At 36.7% G+C, this 18,392-nt stretch overlaps 1 non-coding gene across 1 annotated transcript; it reads left to right on the top strand.

Moving 5' to 3' along the window:
• The first annotated feature begins 800 nt into the window (after positions 1-800).
• On the top strand, positions 801-907 carry LOC143652938 (U6 spliceosomal RNA). The gene has a single exon (XR_013160984.1). It is a non-coding gene; the product is annotated as a U6 spliceosomal RNA (small nuclear RNA).
• The last annotated feature ends 17,485 nt before the right edge of the window (positions 908-18,392 follow it).

The following is an 18,392-nucleotide window of genomic DNA, read 5'->3' as shown; positions in this document are numbered from 1 at the left end:
ATGTCATTTCCAAATATTGTCTACCATTGTGTAGGCTGTCTTTCTACTTTTTTGATGAAGTTCTTTGATGCACAAAAGTGTTTAATTTTGAGGAGCTCCCATTTATTTATTTCCTTCTTCAGTGTTCTTGCTTTAGGTTTAAGGTCCATAAAACCGCCTCCAATTGTAAGTTTCATAAGATATCTCCCTACATTTTCCTCTAACTGTTTTATGGTCTTAGGCCTAATGTTTAGATCTTTGATCTATTTTGAGTTGACTTTTGTATAGGGTGTGAGATACAGGTCTTCTTTCATTCTTTTGCATATGGATATCCAGTTCTCTAGGCACCATTTATTGAAGAGACTGTTCTGTCCCAGGTGAGTTGGCTTGACTGCCTTATCAAATTTATTATTATTTTTATTGAGAAATATATACACACACAGTCCAACCATATAATACAATCACTGGCTCACAATATCATCACATAGTTGTATATTCTTCATCATGATCATTTTTAGAACATTCGTGTCACTCCATGAAAAGAAATAAAAAGGAAAAAAACCCCTTAACCCTTACCCATAATCCTTACCCCTCTGTCATTGACCCACAGTATTTCAATCTACCCACTTTTCACTCTTCATCTCCACCTATTATTTATTTTTTATCTTTATTATTATTATTTTTTTTACTCATCTGTCCTTACCCTGGATAAAAGGAGTATCAGACACAGGGTTTTCACAATTGCACAGTTCATTGTGAAAGCTATATAGTTATACAGACTTATTCAAAAATCAAGGTGTGCTCACTTCAGCAGCACATATGTGCTTGCTTCAGCAGCATATATACTAAAACTGGAATGATACAGAGAAGATTAGCATGGCCCCCATGCAAGGATGACATGCAAATTTGTGAAGCTTTCCATATTTTTCAAAAAAAAAGAAGAAAGAATCAAAGCTACTGGAACACAGTTCAACAGTTTCAGGTACTTCCCTCTAGCCGCTCCAATGCAACATAAACTAAAAAGGGATAGCTATATAATATGTAAGAATAACCTCCAGGATAACCTCTTAACTCTGTTTGAAATCTCAGCCTCTGAGATTTTATTTTGTCTTATTTCTCTCTTCCCCCTTTTGGATAGAAGGCTTTCTTGTTCCCATTATGTTGGGTCCTGGCTCATCCCCAGGAGTCAGGTCCCATGTTTTGAAGGAGATTTACATTCTTGGGAGTCATGTCCCACACAGAGGGGAGAGCAGTGAGTTCACCTGCCAAGTTGGCTTAGAGAGAGAGACCACCTACAAGCAACAAAAGAGGTTATCCTTTTATTGACTCTTAGGCATACTTATCAATAGGCTTAGTTTCACCTTTGCAGGAATAAGCTTCACAGGGGTGAGCCCCAAGTTTGAGGGCTCAAACTATTGAAATGGTTGTCCCCACTGCTTGTGAGAAAATCAGGAATTACCCAGATGGGGAAGTTGAATATTTCCTCCTTTCTCTCCAGTCCCCCAAGAGGACTTTGCAGGTACTTTTTTATTCTCAGCCCAAATTAATCTGGGCTATATTGGGGCATCACACTAACCTGTACAAACCCACAAGATCTCATGCCCTATTCAGTATTCCATGTACTTATGGTGTTTAAGTAAACTAACCATACAAGTGAAATTAGATAATGTGCTACCCAAAATTAAAATTTTGCACTGAATAAGCATCTCTCCCTTTGGTCTCGCACAATGGTTGAAGTTTGAAAATATGGGCCATATCATCCTTTACCCAGTATTATGATTTACGTAATCCTATCTAGATTGGCTTCATTCATATCTCTAGATGAAGTCAGATCATTTTTTCAGCTTTTTATACAGTTGTTGAGTGGGTAATCTGATTTATAGCTTCAGTGCTCTAATTCTGAGTCTCAGGTGTCACACAAATACCCAAAGTTTCAGGTAATGAACAGGTTATATACAAATAGCTCACTATCTCAAAATTCAGAAGTATCCGTTACAGGTCCTAAGTGTATACGATGGCTGTAAAAGTTTATGGTCTATGAACCTTTTCAATAGGCCCAACCTGATAACCTATGCTCTAGACTTCAATTCACCAAGCTTTTATATTATACTTAATCCACATGAGTGAGACATGATCATATTTGTCTTTTCTTTTCTCTGACATTTAATTTAACATACTGTCCTCAAGGTTCATTCACCTAGTTGCATGCCTCACAACTTCATTCCTTCTTGCAGCTGCTCAGTAGTCCCTTGTATGTAAACACTACAGTTCCCCTTTCCATTCCTCAGTCATTGTACCCTTAGGCCACCTCTAACTTCATTGCAAATTGGAACAGTGCTATGTAAACACCAGTGTGCAAATTTCCATTCATGTCCCCACTCTCATTTCCTCCAGGTATATACCTAAAACCGGTTACATATGACAACCCCACCCCTAACCTCCTGTGGAACCACCACACTGCCCTCTGGAGGGGCTGCACCTATTAACTTCCCTGCCAACAGTGAATAGGTACATCTCTTTCTCTACATTTTCTCTAGTACTTGTTTCTCTCTGTTTGTTTTTAACAATTTTATTCACACATACGATCCAACGTAAGTAAATAGACATACTGTCACCACCATAATCTATTTAGAGACGCTTCCTTTTCTTCCACATAGAATCCCTTCCTCTCCCCCATGCCCTCTTATTTGTTGACATTTAGTTTGGGCATAATACCTTTGTTACATTCAGTGGAAGCATATTACAATGTTTCTGTTGACTATAGACCCTAGCTTGCATTGATTGCACCTTTTCCAGTATACTATCCATTTGAGTTTTTTAATGAGATTTTGCATGTCTGTTTGAACATCCTGAATTAGTTGTTTCAACTTCTATATCTCATTTGAAGTGTTGGTTTGTTCCTTTGCCTGGGCTGTATCTTTGATTTTCTTAGTATGACTCATTATTTTTTGCTAGTGTCTAGGCATTTGATTTTCTTAATTAGTTTGTTATGGAGGTTGTTTTCACTCTTTCACTTAAGGTTTTCTTGCTAGATGGCTTTGTCCTCAATCTATTCTTTGACTTTCAATTCAACTTATTTTATACCTCTTGCATTGGTTCTGTTTAAGTGATCAGAATTTTCACTTCTTGTTTTTCTGTTTCTTCCCCTGTCTATATGGATTCTTTTTTTTTATATTTATAAAAAGAAAATCCTCAAAAAATAATCTTCAGATATTATAGACCCAGTCAGATTTTCTCAGACCAGACAGGCCCAGGTCTCAGGAGGAGAGAGTAGCTAGCATCAGTTTTCCCTTAAGGTGAGACCCAGAAGTCTGTCAGACTTCTGTCTGAAGCCTCTAGACTCTGCTCTTCCTATCCTGCCCAATATGTGGCACTTGTCTGCCTGCTGCTTCCCACCAGTTTAAAGTGATGCAGTGCCTTTCATTTCAGCAGATTCTCCTTGCCAGTGGTGCAGTTGTGACAGAGGTGAGGTATTAGGTGGGCTTTGATTGCTTTTGCTTTCTAGCCCCTGGGGCCTGTATTTCTTTAAGGAGAGAGTCCATTTGAGCTGAGCCCCACACCCTTTTGTTGCGGGAAGGTAAACCTTTAGGGAATTAACCCCTTTCACCTGATCAATTATTTTGCCTCAGATTTGCCTTTGATCTACCCTTGCATGGGGTAGTGCTGGAGCTGAGACTATTTGCTTCTCTATCTAATCAGCTATTAAGAAGTAAAAAAAAAAGCCAAAAAGTCTTTTCAGAGTTAGACCCCTGCTCCTTGGGTTTACAAATCCAGAGCTTGAGTTGGTACGTGGCTCTATGTATCTCCAGGCTCTATGTGTCTCCTTTTCTTGGGGTCCAGCTATTTTCCAGCATTTTGTGTAGTGCAACTCAAGAAGACTCTGTTTTATTTATTTACTTATTTTAAATTTCTGTCAGCCCCACTCCCTTTTTGCTGGGGCAAAAACTTAGTTCCTGCAGTGCTTATTCCAGGTTTATCTGTGCTGGGGGCCTGTTTTCAATAGTCAGAATGTGTTAATTAATTCCCAATTGGAGCTTGGTTGAGCTAAAGCCTTGATACTAGTAAACTCTGTTTCAGTTCCCCTTGGGAACCAGCCTGCCATGCCTCTGGGGAAGGAACACTGGCCTCCATGGCTTGGGGAACTTACAGTTCTGTGTGGGATTTCAGCCATTCCACCTGGTCCAGATTGGTGTATGCTGTGTGTCTGGTCACTAATGTTCCCCCAGAAGTTGTCCTGTACCATTCCCAGTTATTTACTAGCTGCTATGGAGGATGAACTAAATTCCACATCTCACTGTGCTGCCATCTTGCCCCACCTCCATCATATATCTTCTTTTGAATGATGCACAGATGCATCATTCTGTGATGTTAAATCATGTATTGGAGGATGCTGATATTGTGTACAACCAATCACCAGTCACTTGCATGCTCTCAGGAATGGTTAGGTTTCAGCTACTGCCTTCTCCCATGAAATCCTTGTTGTGTACCTACGAGGATTTCCTGGGGGTGTTTGTAGATGAGCAAAGGCATGGACTGTCCTCTGATGTAAAACTGTCTTCTGTATATGAGAAGTGAGAGTGAGCAGGGCAGAATGAAAAGTAAACCAAACTTTTGGCTACTTAAAGTCAGTATGAGCAAGAGTAGCAGATGATCTCATATCTGAGAGGCTGCCCTGCAAGATAAAGGAGATGACAAGAGTCTTGGGAAGTTGCTCTTGTTAAACTGGTTAAAACACTATTGTCTTGGGGTTGATCTCTAGGGCAGTTGGTAGTTTCTGCTGGGCAGAACACATAGATTATATCTCTGAAGAGTTTCCCCTGTCCTCTGTTCATAAATCCTTCCATCAATATTCTACTCTGAGTAGTAGTAGACCGAGACCCCTTCTACTGAACCTTTGAGGAAAGAAGGATGGAGGAAATGCTTTTAGATCTTGGATGCAAATCTTTCAAAGGGCTACACGTAACCACATGACCCAACCACATGTACATCCTTATTATAGAATCCATCCTTTCATCTCAACTATAAGAAGCTATGATTTTAATATATAAATATTATATCAATAATGACAAAACATTAAAAGTTAACTATTTAAAACAGTATTTCTGAAACAATTTTAGCTATATCCACTGTAATTATAAATATGTGCCTTGATCTGTGTTATTTACATTAGCTGTTTAAAAAAGCATTGTGCTAATTTTTTAATATCAACTAATATTTCATAGTTCTGTAATAGATGTTGTTTTACAATGAAAGAAATAACTGCAACTAGAGAAAACTGTATGAAAAAAATAAATTGTCGGTAGTTTTGTAAGTCTCCATTTTGTGAAGAGAGTAATATTCAATGACTTTTGTAGAATACAAAGTGGAAACTTGTACCTGTGAAGCCATACTTGTTTTAAATGTGCTTTTAAAATAAAAATTCATAGCACAACTAAAAAAAATACAACTGGGATTTTAAAAGCCCGTATGATTTGTCAAATTCCTAGTTAGCTGGAGGCAGGGCTGGAATAGGGGCATTGCCTCACAGATTTTAATGTGCATTGGAATTACCTGGGGGTCTTGAAGATCTTGATTGAGTGGTGATTGTGGGATTCTGCATTTCTAAAGAAAAGAAAACCTAAGTGAGGTATCAGGTGCTGGGCAATGACAGAGGAAGAGGTTTTCTATCTCCCATTTGGTATTTGTTCCACCAAACCATGTTGAATCTTCATCTAAAATTAAGAGTAGTTGACATGAGGTGAGCCATTGAACACTGGGAACTCAAGTGATAGACTTTTTCAGATCTTGAAAGGGGACCTTTGAGACTCTAGGTGCAGTCCACTTCCCCACCCACATTTTTCATACGATAAAGCAATGGCCTTTTGCAAAGGGGAGCTGACACACCCAAAGAAACTGCCCCGCTGAGCAGAATAGGTCAGGACTCATATTTTCTTGGCTCACAGTCCAGAGTTTGCCTCCACCCCACTTTTTTTTCCAGATTGGATGCTTGGAAGCTTATGATGTTCACACTGTGTATGTGCCATGTCAAGTAGGTTTCTTAATCCTGAAGTTTGTCCAGCACGAATACAATCTGGAATCAGATGGGTAAGGAGTGGGAGAAGTAAAAGGTTTCTTCAGACATAATTAATAAAGAACTTGAAAAAGAAAGGATAGAGGCTAGAAACATCACTTTTGGTTAAAATAATGAACATTAGGCCAAGTTCCAATCCCTGGTTCTAACAGGAAGGTGAGGACCCAGTCAAACCAGTACTTAGTTCTCCTGAGTCCCACTGTCTGTGAGTTGCAGCGTTAAACTTTTAAGTCCAATTACTCCAGCTGGGATGTGCCTCACGTTGCCAGCTACGGTACCATTTTTCATGCGATGATCTTTACTTTCATATTTAAATCCAGTTTTCTTTCATTTAAATTTTGCTGAAAACTGCCATATTGCTGTGAGTGTAAATGAAGGTAGATGAACATTAATGGTGTCAGTTCACAGCTGCTCTTAAGTTAAATAATTACTGCTCACTCTCTTGGATCTCTGTTCCAAATGCCTACAGTATTCAATTAGAAACACAAAGTACTTTTCTTCATCATTGTTATTAGGATCAGGCTCGGGCTGAAGGACTCGCATGTGGTACATCAAAATAAGGCTGGGGCTTCACATTGATTACACGGAGCCCGTTTATATGTTGAAGAGTCAGGAAGCTGGGTTGCTTTACCAAATTTATTATATTTTCTTAAAAGCATATAAATGAATGCTACATTAATTACTGGTGGGTATGCACCCTGCAGCATATGTTGCTATTAATTGTATCATTATCACAAAATAAACATCTCTTTATAAAACAAATGATGCTTCATTTTAATATGTGGCCTGAAACACCCTCCTCTGCAGCTGTTGCCACTTCTGTTTTGATGCTTTTCCTACAAAGAGCCACCTGTTACAATAGACTTTTTATTTGTTTTTATTTGAAAAAGAGAAAAATAATGAACCTTTAGAAAATAAAGCCCCACCTCCTCAAAATATAATAAACATAAAAATAAAGCCCTGGTGGAAATTTGCATTGTTTTCCATCAGTAATTATGACCATGAAGATGGTCTCTATACCTTTACTCTCTTAACCCTGGTTCCTTAATCTAGATGTAGTTAAAATCATATTTGTTGGTATGATTTTTAGATCATGAAGGATCCATTTTTGTCTAAACTCCATGTTGCAGGTGTAGAAACTGAGGCTGTCAGCTTCTGTGACAGAGAAGCCACAGAGCAGTTAGTATTGACTCAAGGCAGAACACATACCCCTGACTCTATAGCAGGTTCTTTTGTTCCTTAGCATTTGGCTCTTTGCATAAACCTGGGGACTGCATCTACTAGCTGTGTGACCTAGCACAAATTACTTAACTTCTCTGACCCTCAGTGTCCTTTACTTTATAAAAGGGCCTATAGGTAATTCATTTGGGTTAATACAAGAATTAAGGGAGTTAATGCAAGCATATTGCTTACAATAGTGTCTAAGCTTTCATAAGTCTTCAAAAATGTTGACTATTGGGCGGGCCGCGGTGGCTCAGCGGGCAAAGTGCTTGCCTGCTATGCCGGAGGACCTCGGTTCGATTCCCGGCCCCAGCCCATGTAACAAAAAAAACGGAGAAACAGAATACAATAAAACAAGAAAATGTTTAAAAATGTTTCCCTTTCTTCCTTCCTTCCTTCCTTCTATCCTTCCTTCCTTCTCTCTGTCTTTCCTTTAAAAAAAAAAAAAAAAAAAAAAAGTTGACTATTATAATAATTGCTGTTATTATTACTGCTATTTCTAGTAGTGGAGTTAGTGAACGTCTCATAGTCCATTTTGAAAGCACTTGATTATAAGTAACTTATCACCATGAGCATGTCACCTCCTTCAGAGACCCAGGAATGTCTCTTGTGCAAGGCCTTACCCTTTGGTGTTTATGAAATATAAAAGAAATATAATTATAAATTAAAATATAAAATATAAAAAATATAAAAGTTATAAATTAAAATATAAAATATAATACATAAAAATATAAAAGAAATATAATTATAAATTAAACTGAAATTGAATCAAGAGGCACAGTCTACTGTAGTGACTAAACCTGAAGACTGAAATTGTTAGGCTTTATTCAGAAGACTCTCTTATCACTGGCTCCTTTTCTGCCCCATTAAATAAAAACAAAAAAGGTGGCATTTTTACACTGATTGTGATTGATGGAGGACTTCATTTTGTAATGCATTTAACCACAGTGCTGTTGGTTTGATTGATTGATTGATTGATTGATTGATTGATTCCCTCATTCATTGTCTTTGGAATTCTTGTGTGTGAGAGGGTAGTTAGTACAGTTTGGCACAGAGATAGATGAACTGTGAATGTTAAATGGCTTATTTTCTTTAGGAGCTATGCATGTGGGGAACAAAAGGAGAAAGGTCTCTCACCATGGGAAATTTAGGATTTGGCTGGATGTCAAATGTATAGTGGGAACTCTGGTAGTGATGGACTAGAGAATAAGCGATAGAATATGCTGATCAAAGCTGGTTTCAAAGAGACTTTTTTGGAGGGGTGCTACTTCTGATAACTTTCCATGGAACCCAGGAGAGAAGGGCAGTGCCATTGAATCAGCATTTCAGTTCTGTCTTTAGCATCAGTCCATGCATGCTCAGATTTATCATTCTTCTATCTTACCATTCTCCTGGTTTCATAATTTCTGTGAGATGTTTACAACCATTCATGAAAATAAAATGATTGGAAAATGTTGAACATGACCTATCCCTCCTGGAGATATACATTGATTTTACATATGAAAGGTTCAATAAGTTATTTAATAAATGCATCAGTTTACATTGGTTTAATTATTGATAATTTTTGTATGGAGTTCTTTCTCAATGAAACATTTCTTAACATCTTCCTGACATTAGTGCTCTGTACTGAGCCAGCTTGAAGCTTGATAAATGGTTATCTTCCCCTAAATTAACCAGAAAAATGTAAGATGGGAATCTTTTCTTTCCCTTCATAGATCTATGATCTGCCTGCCCATGGCTCATCTTCCCATTTATTTCTCTCAATATTCCTAATTGATGAATGGTAATAACACAGGTTTCCATCTTGACTGCTACTTACAAGAATTTAGGTAAGTTCTTTAACCTTTTTTTTAAACTTGTTCCCTTGAACAAGTTTAAAAAACTTGGAGATAAGAATATCTGTGTGATATGTCAACTTGTCTAGGTTATGGTGCCCAATTGTTTGATCAAGCAAGCACTGGCTTGATTGTTACTGTGAGGGTATTTCATAGATGGATTTGCATTACAGTCAGTTAACAGCATCTGTCAATTGCATCTGTAATTAACAAAAGAGATTGCCCTTAGCACTGAGGGGAATTTCTCTACCAGTCGTTTGGAAGGGGTAAGACCAGGACTGAGGATTTCAGAAGTTAAAAGGAAGATTTCTTGCTTCTGGAAGAACTGTGGAAAGATGGTGAAGGAGGAAGCTCCAGGAACTAGTACCTCCACCGAAACACTATTAAACAGACAGAAATTTTCCGAATCAACTATTTTGGAACTCTGGAGACATTAGAACATTTTACAGCATCCAGGGAAGAATGAGAGGAAGAGGCTGCTTAATTATGGTAAGTACCAGTAAATTAATGGAAGTACATTTTATTTCATAGATTGAAAGACTAAACATTGCTAAACTGTTAATTCTACCCAAATCTATTCACAATTTCAATGTAATCCTAAATAAATTTCCACCAACCTTGGCAGAAATGGAAAAGTCAATCATCAAATATATATGGAATGGGAAAAGTTCCATAGTCAATGCTGTTGTAAAAAAATAATAAAGCTAGTAGACTCACACTTCCAGACCTCATAACTTATTATAAGGCAACAGTAATCAAAGCAGCATGGTCCTGGCCCAAGGACACATATATAGAACAATAAAATCAAATTGAGAGTTCAAAAATCAACCCTTACCTTAGACTACTGAGTTTTGATACTGGGGCAAAAAGTACTCACTTGGGAAAGAAGAGTCTTTTCAACAAATGGTGCTGGGAAAACTGAATCTCCATATGCAATAGAATGAAGGTGGCCCCTACCTGACGCCATATACAAAAGTTAGCTCAAAATGGGTCAAAGATCTAAATATAGAGCCAGAACTGTAATACTCTTAGAAGAGAATGTCAGGGAGCATCTTCAATACCTTGTGTTAAGCAATGTTTCTTAGCCTTTGTAACCAAAGTATAAGCAAGAAAAGAAAAAATAAACAGGGCCTCATCAAAAAAACAAAAAACAAAGACAAAAACTTGTGTGCGTCTAAGAACTTTATCATGAGAGTAAAACAATAACCTACACAATTGGAGAAAATATTTGGAAATGACATATCTTATAAAGGTTTAACATCTAGAGAATATAAATAAATGTTCTAGATATTAGAATAAAATAAAAAGACAAACAACTCAATTTAAAAATGGTCCAAAGACTTGAATAGATATTTTTCCAAAGAAGATATACAAATTGGTGAAAAAGCATGTGAAAAGCTGCTTATCATCATTAGCCAATAGGGAAATGCAAATCAAAACCACATGAGATACATTTCATACCCATTAGAATGGCTGCTATTAAAAAATATTGAAAACAACAATTGTTGGAGAGGATGTGGAAAAATAGGGACAATCATTCATTGCTGGTGGGAATGTAAAATGATGCTATCACCAAGGAATACTATTTGGCAGTTCCTCAGAAAGTTCAGTGTAGAATTACCATATAATCCAGCAATCCCACTGCTAGGTATATACCCTAGGAGAATTGAAATAGGGATTTGAATAGATATTTGCATACCAATGTTCATAATGGCATTATTCACAATTACCAAAAATGGAAGCAACTCAAATGCCCATCAACCAATGAATGGATAAGCAAAATGTGGTATATTCACACCATGGGAAATTATTTAGCCCTAAAAAGGAATGAAGTTCTGAATCATGTGACAACATGGATGGACTTTGAAGACATCATATAGAGTAAAATAAGCCAGACACAGAAGGACAAGTATTGTATGATCCCACTGATATGAAATAGAATAAGCAAACTCATAAAATCAGAATCTAGAATATAGGTTACTAGGGGATGCATGGTGGTAGGGAATAGGGATTTGAGGCTTAAATTGTATAGAGTTTGTGTTTAGGATGATGGAAAAGTTTTGGTAATGGATGGTCATCATGATAGCATGGCATTGTGAATATAATTTACAGCATGAATTATATATTTAAAGATGGTTAACAGGGGAGATTTTGGTTTGTATATATATAGAATAAAATTAAAAAAAAATTCCATGGAACTGCACAACACAGTGAACCTTAAGTTAAACTGTGGACTGTAGTTAATAGACAATTATAAAAATGTGCTTTTATTAATTGTAGCAAATGCAGCACATGAATGCAAGGTGTTAATAATGGTTTGGTATATGGGAACCCTGTATTTTATGCATGATTTTTCTGTAAATCCACAATTTATATACGAAAAAAATAAAATAAAAAATTTTTTTGCCTCACTTCACCTAGACAGTGTCTCTTAAGGAATTCAAAGTTTTTCATCCAAATTTTCCAGTTTATGACTTGCCATATGGGATTCCCACAATGGCATGAGCCAATTCCTATAATACATCTATTAATATTTACATATGTGTTTGCATATGTATATCCTAAGCATTCTGTAACTCTGGAAAACTCAACAATCTGTCTTCAAGTTAACTTATGAGTCTTAGAATCCAAGCAAAATAAAGAGCATGAAAGTATTTTGATTGTGATGCATGATGTAAATGTGTGAGCTCCATTAGATGTACTTTGAAACCTTCAGTCTATTTATAATCTTAGCCTGTGCTAAGGTCTCATGGGTCTAACAGTTCAAAAAAATATTCACTCCTATGTGAATCATATGTTTGAAGGTGGTTAATTTCCATTAGCTTTCCTAAAATTTCCCTTCTCATACTCCAAGCAGAATCTTTGAGGATTGTAAAGCTGGGCTCTATGATTTTAGCATTATGTTGTTTGGTTCCTGGGCAACCCCAGCTTATGTCTCAGGCTCATTTCTTTATGCACTTTATGAAGTCATCACTTGCATTCCTCTCTTTAGTCTACCTGACCACAGGCCATTCTCCCAGCTCCCATTCTCTCTTAGAATGCAGAGGCTTGAAGCATTTAGTGGGTTTATTAAACACAAATTTGCTTCATAACATCTCTTCCTAAAATTATTATTAATCACACATTTCACTGAAATCATTTTTTCCTCCCCTGTTCTCATAAGAAAATAAGAAATTGATCCAAACATATAGAAGACAGCAAAACAAAACACAAATAAAACCTGGCAAACAATACCCAACAGGAGAAGTAGACACTATCATGATCTGACCTAAGTACTTTTTGTTATTCAATTAACTCAGAATTTCTAAGTGTACTAGGTAGTTATTAGGTCAGGTACTGTGCCCAGTGCTGGAGATAGTGAAATGGATTAAAATTTTCTTCTCTTACTGGGTCCTTCCTTAAAAGCACCTTAGTGAATGAGGGGGAGAATGATCAGGTAAACAAGACAAAAAAAAGGGGCTAAGTTACTTGTTGGATCTCTCTCCTTGTTTGGCTTCTCCCTATTTCATTATGCAATGGTCTGTTTTCTTGAGCTCTGTCCTCAAACATGCTTACTGTTCAGGATGCCTTAGCAATCCCGGTATTGACATCAGGAGACATCAGTGGGGGAGTGAGGAGAGAGAAACTTCTTAACTGCTCTGGAGCTGGAGGGAACATTCTGTACTCAAAGGCTGCCCTAGACAGTATCAGTGGTCCCAACCTGATGTCTTCAAATGCATTCAAGTGGGAGGGTGGTGGTAGTGGTGGTGTCCACTCATTACTTTATATATTTCAAAAATTCCTATGAAAACAATGCAAATATACATTGTTTGCATTATTGTACTGGTTTGCTAAAGCTGCCATAATGTAATATACCAGAAATGAAACAGCTTTTATAGAGGGAATTTATTATATTACAAATTTACAGTTCTAAGGCCAGAAAAATGTCCAAACAAAGGCAGCCAGGAAAATACCTTGACTTAAGAAAGGCTGATGTCTGTCACATGAGAAGGCATATGGCTGTCACCTGCTGGTCCTTGTTCCTAGTTCTGTGGCTTCCAGCTTCTGATGCCAATGGTTTCCTCTCTAAGCATCTGTGGACCTTCACTTAGCTCCAGGGCACAACTCTGGGTTCTGGCTTGGTTAGCATCTCCTGGAAGGCACATGGTGATGTCTGCTGGACTCTGCCTGTGTCTAGGCATCTGTTCTCTCTCGGTACTCCAAGCATCTCCAAACGTTTGTGTCTCTGTCAGCTCTGAAGCAGCTGTTCTCCAAGCACCTGCATCTGAGGTTTCTCCAAAATGTTTCCCCTTTTAAAGGATTCTAGTAAACTAATCAAGACCCACTTTGAATGGGTGGAATCACATCTCCAGCTAATCAAAAGGTCACCCCATATATGGGTATGTCACATCTCCACGGAAATGTTCTGATCAAAGCCTCCTGCCCTAAACAATAGGTCTGGCCTCACAAAATTGGATCAGGATTTAAACATGCTTTTCTGGGGTACATAATAGTCTCAAACTGGCACAGTCATAAAGGATATGTTCAATATATTCAGTATATTTGATAGACAAAAATCTTCAAAAAACATGAGACCTATGAAGGATTTTCTTTTTTTTTTTTTGAATATTGGGTTCACTTCTCTTTGTACCCTATTTTCCTGGGCCTTGGCCTACCCTCCTGTTTATTCCTGAATTGCAGTGTTTGCCAGGAGACTTCCAAAAGCTCTTGGTCTCTGTTTTCTGCTTGGCCTCTATGCCATACTTGGGAAAAAGCCTGAGGGGAATATATTGTATAATGGAGAAGCTGGACTCTCTTCTCCCTGTTTCTTTGGTCTCTCAGGTTCTGGTTTAGTTTTATTTTTCAATCTAACTTTTATTGTTGTCCTCTGTGGGATGGTTGATTTGATACAAGCTACTCTGATGTAACTAGAATAGGATGTCTCAATAATACATGGTTTTAGAAGCTGTTAATTTTTATGTTATTACCCAAACTTTCCATGAACACTTTAGAAATTAATAGTAAGTAGTTGATACTTTTAGTATTTTCTGTGATTTTTCTCAGCTTATGATGACCTTGCAATGGACTAATTGACATATTTAGCTGGTACCTACCTCTTTGTTATATAACCAATCTTCCCCCCACCCCCCCCACACACACCATTTTAAGATTTTCTTCAATGTGAAAAAATATACATGCTCAAGGAAATTTTTCTCAAGGCTTTGTGAAGATTCACAAATTTATTTTTAAAAAGCTTTCAACATGTTGAAGTAATTACAACCACTTGACAGTATATTTAGTTATTGCTTGAGGATTTAGGATTCTCAAATCCCACGTAACTCAAATGTGAAATATATATATATTTTTGTATGCTCTATGGTGGGGGTCAAATTTCATTCTTTTTCCATGTGAGCATCCCCTTATTGCAGCATCATTTGTTGAATTTTTATTTGGCTGTTTTTTCACTTGTTTGTTTGCTTGTTTGTTTGTTTGTTTGGGAAGTGCATGGGCTGGAAATCGAACTTGGGTCTCCCTCATGGCAGCCAAGAATTCTACCACTGAACTACTTTTGCACCCCCAATATGAAGGATATTTTAATAAGAAAGTTATAGATGATTAAAAGGTCAGAAACTAGTGCTTCGTGGTCTAATGAAAAACTAAGTTTCGATGTTTGTTTCTGAGAATGATGATTCAAAGACTTTCTGAACATTTTCTGAAGAGCTTAGAATTTAATTCTGTGCTACAGTTTCCCCTAAACTGCAAAAAAAAAGTTTGAGATTTTAGAAGAATGTCTTAAAGACCACTAACATCTTTAATTGGAATTATCATCATGGACTGTTCTTGCTTATCTCTCTAACTAGTTTCCACCCACCTCCAACAATCCTTGACATTTCCTAAATATCCTCAACTGTTTCGTGTGTCATATTTGCATACATGCCTTCTGTGTGAAAATTCCTCTCGATCTGACTCAAACTCTTATTCATTCCTAGAATTACAGCTCTGCTTTCATTTCTTCAAAGACTTTTATGCTCTTTCTCAAGCAAATTAATCACACTGAATTGCGATATTTTGTTGGTGAGGCGGCTTTCAACAATACATGATGAATTATGTGGGTAGACACCTGCACCCCCTTAAACAAGGTCTGACTCAAAGTAGATACCCAAAATGTTTATTGAATGCCCCACAAATTTGTTGAAATGAGTCATCCAGTGTGTGTAGAAGCTCTAACATGGTAAGAAAAGGAATAAAGTTTGAATTTTCATCTAGGGCTACTCATATCTTTAATGTCTTTCAGTTTTATAAAGACAATATCAAAACAAAGATAATCACTTTGCATTGACTTAATTGTGGGGGAAAAATATGTACTTGGAGGATTTTTAAAACTTGGGCACAAAATGGGCTGTGTGTACCCATGGGAAAATGACTACCAAGCACTTTGCTTTTTTGTCTCTGTACTTAATGATGAAAGACCCACGGCTAAGGCATTTTAAAAGATATGAAGAGTTGAGTTCTCAACATTTTATATACATCCAAATCACCTGGGGATCTTGTCAAAGTGTTTATTTAGTAGGTGTGCTGGTTTGAAAGGATTTATGTACCCTAGAAAAGCCATGTTTTAAACCTAATCAGTCTTACAGGAGCAACCATTTCTTCTAATCCCTATTCAGTACTATAGGCTGGGAACTTGATTAGGTTATCTCCACGGAGATGTGACTCAATCAATTGTGAGGATTAAGCTTGATTAGATGGAGCCATGGCTTTACCCAATCTGTGTGAGTCTTGATTAGTTTACTGGAATCCTTTAAAAGAAGAAGTATTTTGGAGAAAGCTTCAGAACACCACAGAACCACGAAGCAGAGAGTCCACCAGCCAGCACCCTTTAGAGATTAAGGAGAATGCCCCTGCGGGAGCTTCATGAAACAAGAAGCTGGAAGATAAAGCTAGCAGACTTCGCCATGTGCCCTTCTCAGCAGTTTCTCTGAGAGAGAAACTCTGAACACTATCAGTCTTCTTATACCAAGGTATCTGTTCCTGGATGCCTTAGATTGGACATTTACATAGACTTGTTTTGGTTTGGATGATTTCACAGCCTTAAACTGTAAGCTAGCAACTTATTAAATACTCCTTTTTAAAAGCTATTCCATTTCTGGTATATTGCATTTTGGCAGCTAGCAAACTAGAACATTAGGGATCTGGTGGGGCCTGAGAGCCTGCATTTCCAACAAGTTCCAGATGATGTCTGTACTGCTCAATCAAGGGTAGCTCTTAAAGTAACAAAGACCACAAGGATAAAAAGATTGACAAGACTCGCTTGGTAACAAAACTTTTGTATATTATAATCTCAAATAGTCACTCAATTCTGCATGTAGCAAGCAGATAAATTCACTCTTAGGCTTTTTGGCTCCCTACTTTGTGATACAGATATCAACAATTTTTTCCCTCTGTAAGTTTTATCTCTTACATGATTAAATATAAAATTGGTTGCTAGGAGAAATAATAAATGAAACTTCACAGTGGGACTAGATAGAAAACTCAGCGGTTAGGTTATCAAGGGAGAAGAATAGAAAAGTAAATTATTAGCTAGCTTTATTCCTATTCCTCATATAACTTATAAGAATAACAGGATATCAATTAAGTGCTAGATACCATCTTCCTCCATATTAAATGTGTTAATTGGTATTGCATTGCTTAATCAATCTTGTTATATACTAATTAAACAGCTGTGGATTTTTTTTTTTTGAGTGTTAAGGAACAATTGGTTATAAATGGATATCAATCAATGTTGGCTCTAAAATTTCCTACTCTGGGTAAGAAATCTCTGTTTTGTGTCCTATCTTCTGGGACCAGGCAAGCAATAAAAGATGAAACACCAGAGATAAGGGGATGTTAACTGTTTAGCTATTACTTCCGGGATCAAAATTATGATCTTGTTCCTTGGAAATAATAGTAATGATGATAATAGTAACAAATGTAAAATTAAAAAAATTAAGTGAGTTAAGTCTATGCAGGTGGACTAGAAGGAAGCTGAGGTCGCAGACTTAGTTGGAATCTTAACTCTAGATGTAGCTCTTGAATGTCCATTTATGCAGGAGAGAATTGCTTAGGGGCAGAAATCTGGTTAGAAGAGACTTGTCTTCAAACCGCATTAATGTGGTAAGCCTGTGTTTTTAAAGTAGAACAGCTATTTGGGGAAGCAACAGGGAATCATTGGTGGTGTTAATTGGGATACCAAAAAAAAAAAAATTCCAGTCACCCCTTGTCCCACCACTGTTAGTAAGAAATGTATAAAGATGTCCCAATATATATTTAATATGTCTTGATAGCCTATAAAGAACTACCCAAATTATGGTTTATTTTATTTTTAATTTTTTTGAATGTTAGAATTGAAAGAAAAAATCATAAATGAAAGTGAATGCTGTCTGAATCTGTGTTGAACCAATTTTTAAAGAATTGCAAATGAAGATTTTTTTAAGTATCCATAAGAATGTAATTATGCTTCCATTGCTTAATGTATGGACTTAAATTCTGACTTAATTATTCTGCAACTAAATTTATATGTCATTTATGTAGTAAATCTTGGCAATTGCTCTCACAACTATCATTGAAAATGTAATTAACTTGGGTTAGATAAGTTTTTACAGTGAGAACTAAATGCAGTGTAATACCATGGCATTATTTAAAAGGCAAAGGCCAAATACATCTTCTTTCTAAACTTTTTTTGTTTGTTTGCAATTCCTTTTCCCAGAAGACTAAATGCTGAGTTCGTTTCTTTTTCTAGCTTCACAATTTAATCTCTAAATGAGTAGCATTGCTACCCTTCCCTTCTATTCCCTGCCATTATCTTCCATTCTGTTCTGTTTCCTTCCCTTTCCTTTTTATGGAAAAGAGTTAGAATTACATCTTTTATTAAGAATATCATTTTGCATTACATCTTGTTTGTATTACATCTTTTACTAAGAATACCATTTGTTCTTGAAAGAGGTTTTGTTGCATGTGATAAAACTGGTTGTTTTCAAAGCTAAGCTCCCTTTGTTTTACTGGGGTGAGGTATTAAATTGCTTTTTTTTTTTTTGTAATTTGTAGCCAAGACTTCCCTAGAAGAAGCATTGTACTGAATTTAGAAACTTTATCTTTACGACTTGCTAAGAAATATCCACGTTCTCTATCACTTTTATGAAAAATAGTTAAAAGAAAATGTGATAAAATAAAAAGGAAGTTTCCCAGGCACAGTGTCAATTCTCCATTTTAAGTTGATTGTGAATATATTGGAGAATGAAAACAGATAACAGTTGGTTTAAGTTTCGGAT

This window comes from Tamandua tetradactyla, chromosome 12 (assembly GCF_023851605.1).
Source record: "Tamandua tetradactyla isolate mTamTet1 chromosome 12, mTamTet1.pri, whole genome shotgun sequence".
Classification (NCBI taxonomy): domain Eukaryota; kingdom Metazoa; phylum Chordata; class Mammalia; order Pilosa; family Myrmecophagidae; genus Tamandua; species Tamandua tetradactyla.
This window is presented reverse-complemented; position numbering and strand designations above follow the sequence as displayed.